The sequence below is a fragment of the Gobius niger genome (genome assembly GCF_951799975.1).
Source record: "Gobius niger genome assembly, chromosome: 3".
Classification (NCBI taxonomy): domain Eukaryota; kingdom Metazoa; phylum Chordata; class Actinopteri; order Gobiiformes; family Gobiidae; genus Gobius; species Gobius niger.
The window spans coordinates 16,267,477-16,273,476 of NC_136854.1; positions in this window are offsets into that span (position 1 = coordinate 16,267,477).

Below are 6,000 nucleotides of genomic sequence, written 5' to 3' on the forward strand. Positions count from 1 at the left end.
ACGCAGACACTGGGGGCAATGTGGGTGACAATGTGCACTTTCAGGAGGTGGGATTCGAACCCCGAACCGTCCGATCATGAGATGACCCGCGCTACCATCTGTGCCACTGTCGCCCCATTACAGTTTATTGCATAAACTGTTCAAATTGCATAAACTGTTTAAATTGCATAAATTGGTTAATTTGCATAATCGGTTTTGCATAAAGTGGTTAAATGCATAAGTGGCTTAATTTGCACACATTGTGTAAATTGCATAAACTCCTTAAAATTCAAAAGTCCTAAATATTATATGTGAAAATCTCTATTAAATTGCATTATTCTGCTTTATATGCGAAAATCTCTATTAAGTTGCATAATAGTGCTTTAAAATGCATAAACTGTTTAAATTCCATAAAGTGGTTAATTTGCATAATCTAATTTGCATAAACTGGTAAAATGCATAAAATGTCATGTTGCATAAACTGTATTCACCTTATTCCGCCCCGCCCACTTTTGCCACTTTTTGCTTTGTCTCGGCACTTCCGTTGTCCAGACACTTCCGGTTGAGCATAAAGTCCGTTCATTAAAACGGAGAACGAGTGAAAATATTCTCCGCTCAAATCTGATGTTTAGTCGATTGATTTGTGTAAAATGTCCAATGTTCATTTGCACCAACATGTCAACTCTGCAGAATTTCTCTGCGCGGCCTGAAAACGGCTTTGTTTTCGTGTAGTGACTGATTTTATGTGGACTTCTCCAGCCCCATGTTAACACATAGGAGAAAAGGGGCGGGCACAATTCATGGCGGCGCCCACGCGAGCCTCCTAATAAGGTGGATAAACTGCATAAAGTGGTAAAATGCATGAATGGGTTAATTTGCATAAATTATGTAAATTGCATAAGCTCTTTAAAATTCATAAATCCTAAATGGCATAAACTCTTAAGTTGCATAAACGGTTTAAAATGCATAAACTGGTTAAATCCCATAAAGTGGTTAATTTGCATAAATTATTAATATTGGTAAATGTTAAATGGTTAAAAGCACTTTTCCACCTACATTAGGCACTAAAAGTGCTCAAGGACACAACGACAATGTGCACTTTCAGGAGGTGGGATTTGAACCCCCGACCTTCCGATCATGAGACGACCCGCTCTACCATCTGTGCCACTGTCGCCCCATTACAGTTTATTGCATAAACTGTTCAAATTGCATAAATTGGTTAAATCTCTATTAAATCTCTATTAAGTTGCATAATAGTGCTTTAAAATGCATAAACTGTTTAAATTCCATAAAGTGGTTAATTTGCATAATCTATTTTGCATAAACCGGTAAAATGCATAAAATGTCATGTTGCATAAACTGTATAAACTGCATAAAGTGATAAAATGCATGAATGGGTTAATTTGCATAAATTATGTAAATTGCATAAGCTCTTTAAAATTCATAAATCCTAAATGGCATAAACTCTTAAGTTGCATAAACGCTTTAAAATGCATAAAGTGGTCAAACTGTTGAAATGGCCTCAGTGCTTGATTGGCAGAAGCTGCCAATCGAGTCTCCCCATTGGCTGCGCCATTGCGATTGACTGCGGAATTGCGGGAAGCGAATGCAGAAATTGCACAAACTCTTCAAATTGCATAAATTGCTTAATTTGCATAAACTGGTAAAATGCATAAAATGTCATGTTGCATAAACTGCATAAAGTGGTAAAATACATGAATGGGTTAATTTGCATAAATTATGTAAATTGCATAAACTCTTTAGAATTCAAAAGTCCTCAATGGCATAAACTCGTCAGTTGCATAAACACTTTAAAATGCATAAACTGGTTAAATTCCATAAAGTGGTTACTTTGCATAAATTGTTCATATTGCATAAACTTTTAAATTCCATAAACTGGTCAAACTGTTGAAATGGCCTCCGCTGATTGGCAGAAGCTGCACAAATGGCTGAAAGGCGGAGTCTCCCCATTGGCTGGATTCCCCCCATACACACCAATGCAAAAATTTCAAACTCTCATATAAAAAAACTGGAAAACTGCAGAAGGCCAATTTTTTTTCAAAACCCACAAGTTGCATAAGCTGAACATGCACAAAGTGCAGAAATTGCATAAAATGCAGAAAAAAGTGCAGAAAAGCATGGATTTGCGGCAGCCCCATTATAAGTCAATGGGAAAAATCTCCGACATTTTGGCCGATTGCGGAAAAACCGTAAGTTGCAGAAGTCCCAAAAGTAATAGCACCCTTCTCCTCAACATGCGGAACGTTTTGATGCATAACTTGCATAAATTGCACAAAGCATGAAGGTGCTGAAAGCTCTAGAAAATCGGGAAAAAGATGGAAGAGGAATAATAATAAAGAACATGAAAACCAATAATTGACTGCGGAAGAATTCCGCAGTCAATCAATGAAAATGGCTTTTATGAATATAGTTTATATACACAGACAAAACAGACATTTGAAATACAGAAAATTCAGTCTTTTCGTTCGCCAGAATCCTGCAAAACAGTCTTTTTTCCAGTGGTGGCAGAAGTACTCAATATTCTTACTGAAGTAAAAGTGCAGATACAGGACCGAAAATGTACTTCAGTAAAAGTAAAAGTATCTGATAAAATTTTTACTGAAGTAAAAGTATTAAAGTATGTATTGTAAAATGTATTTTTTAAGTAAAAAGTAAAAGTATTTAAGAGTTTAATGTGCATTTGATTCAGCCCAGGTCTAAACGAGTAAACCACTAAACCAAGTCTAAACTGGGACTAATCCACTTCATCGTAGAGAGGTCACTTTGAAAATGAAATACTTTAACTTTTTACCCAATTTAAAAATGTAGTGGAGTAGAAAGTACAGATAGAGGCTCTAAAATGCAGTAAAGTAAAAGTACCTATAATTTGTACTTTTTACTTGTACTTGTAGTTTTACTTTTCTTTCCACCACTGCCTTTTTTCTCCAAACTTGGCGCTGATGTTGGCACAAAACTGGCTGTCGACCTGACCTCACAGTGGCATCAGGTAGAACGCTTACTCCTCACAGCACGAAGGTCCTGGGTCAATGTTATTTATACTGTAAAGCACATTTAACAACCTTAGTGCTGCACAGGTACAGTCACACTATGTACAATATACACTTTATACTTTATACACTTAAACACAGGTGATAGAAAAGGCACAAACTGTTTCTGGTCTACATTGAACTGAAGGCCAAAGCAAAAAGGTGGGTTTTTAATTTGGTTTTGAACTCCTCTACAGACTGAGCCGAGTGCACTTGTAGACATGTAGAGGAAGGCTGTGCCAAAGTTTAGGGCCACCACAGAGAAGGCTCGGTCACCTCTGGACACAAGCCTGGATTTAGGAACAGACAGAAGGAGCTGGTCTGCAGACCTCAGAGCTCTAAGAGGACAATAGAGCTGCAGCAAATCTGACAAGTTATTTGGTGCCAGCGAATTTAGGCACTTAAACACAATCAGCAGAATTTTAAACTTTATTCAAAAGGGAACTGGTATCCAATGAAAAGAGGACAGAATGGGAGTAATGTCTCTATGTTTGGGCAGGTTGCCTTCGGGCGCTTCTCTTGCTCCTACTACATGTGCAGGACATCAGCTGGAAATGGCTTCAGTCCCCCGTGGCGTGTTTACATCTTTCATGCGTCTTTAAGAAATAAAAACAACTAAATAGGCCCATGACAGTAACTGAGATTGACATATAAGTATTGCAATATTGGAACAGCCCTTTTTTTTATTCCTCCCTAAGTCCAAGCCTGTGCTGCTGCACTGTTTGGTAGAGCCATTCGGTAGTTGAGATTGTAGCTCTCGATTCACTGACGAGTCAATTAAAGTCCATTGTGCATTTCTTCGACTTGTCCAATCATACGATCAGCTCTTGTTGCGGAATCGTCTGTGGTGCTATAAAAAGACGGAATAAATGAGCGTCTACCACTTTTTTACACTAAAGAGGAACATGCACAGAGATTCTGGCCACTTGCCGCTATATAAACATTCAAAAATGGTTTCAGGTCTTCCTTGAAACACTTGGTTTAGACACTTTATTACTTAATCGCAGGGATTTTGATTCAGTTGCAATGAATCTTACAATTAAATTCTGTGTAATATAATAATCACAGACCTAAATTAAGCCCATGTGTTATAGATCAGTGGTTCTCAGCTTTAGGATCCACCTTCAACTCATCATCAAAAGCCGTAACCAGACTAAAATTATACTGTACAATTCAACAAAAAGTAAAACAGCTGGCAGTTTGGCCCCTTTTTAGTATATTTGATATATTAAAAGTGTTTCCTCAGAGAAAAAACAACTTGTCAATTATATATATAGGTTATAGGCAGAATCACTGTAGTAAACTATCATTTTGTTGTACATTAGCAGCATTAAATAGGGAAACTCCATTAAATAGTTAGCTTTTTTTTTTTTTTTTACTCTGATCATTAGTAGTTCACTCTTTACAACCACATTTCTTATAAATTTGCACTCTACTCCCGATGCTCATGAATCCCCCCCTCCTAAAAAATCTGCGCTTTCTTTATATCATGTGTCTGTGCGGTCGTACCCATGTCCCGCTCCTCCCCGATCATCCCGATCAGCGCGACGAGGCCGAACGCCAGCAGCGAGAAGAGGACGGCGCACACCTCCAGCTCGGTGAATGGGGAGGCCATGAGCGGCTCTGCAAGGTCAGCTGACACTAGGCTCCCATACAAACTCGGACAGTCTTTTCAAGCAAAAACAAGCGTGTGCTGTAGTATGACCTGAGGCTTTGTGAAGCATTGTGACACCTCCCCTCTCCTATTCACCGTCACACATTTGAACATTCGCAAAGGCGCATCGGTGGAAGCTGTGAAGAGCGGACTCGCCTCTCCCCTCTCAAGTTCAACCAAGATCATATTAACCCTAATTATTAATGGGTGGCCTGCTAGTGCGTTTAACTGCAGAGGTTCAGCAGCACTGGACTCTCTGCACTATAAATGGTGGTAATGCGAGATAAAGAGAGCGCTGACCAAGCCACATAATAGCATCCCTCCTTTTATTTGTTGTTCATGTGCAAAATCTGCTTTTTTGAGCTTTGAATGATGTTATAACTTTGTTTATTTGTTAAGAAGAGTATTTACAGCCAAATTTGAATGAAAAAAATAGTCTCATTTGTGTAATTGGATGTACAATGTCCCTCTCTCCCTTTGTCTTTTCTGTCAGCGTAGTATTTACTCTCATGGACAATTAATGAGTAAAAAAAATGCAACATGCTACGACACCTGCAGTGACATTATGGCCTCTAGGGGCAGGAGTTACTTAGCACTGCTTTAAGGCAGAAAATATCAAAGCTGAGGCACCGAAAGGAATGTTTTTAAGCCTCAATTGTGCACAAAATGTCCACAAAGTCAGCAAGGGACAACAATCAAACTGAATAAAACCAACCAAGTCTACAATGCCTGCACTGGAATTGACAGCTTGATTTTTACTTCAAAATCTCTACTTTGCTATTATTTTATGCCATGTGACTGAGCATTTTGTGCCACAATAACAGTAACTAGGGCTGGGACGATCCACTTTTGTCGATCTGATACGTACCACGATACTCAGGGGCCGATACGATGCGTATTGCGATACAGTCAGTAATTATGACAAGTAGCATGTTTATACTTGATGAAGTATTGATACTTGGCATTGCGGCAAAAAGTATTGCAATCCGATGGAATACGATATTTTGTCCCAGCCCCACCAGCAACTGCATGGATACTTCTGTTATAATCTTGTCTGGCTTTTACACATTTCCAAATTCTATACTTTTATCAAATGTTTTGATATTTTTGTTTTTTCACAGTATCGGGATACATTGCAACACGTTGAAAAGTTGCAGGTGATTTGTGATACGTAAATATTGTGAGATTCTTGCCAATACAATAGACACATGTATGACGGAATGATACACAGCATCCAAGTGCACAAGTTGTGTAAGCCTATTAGCACCGCCATTGGTTTGAGGAGGAGATTGAGGTTAGTTTAAGCCCTAATCCTTGTGA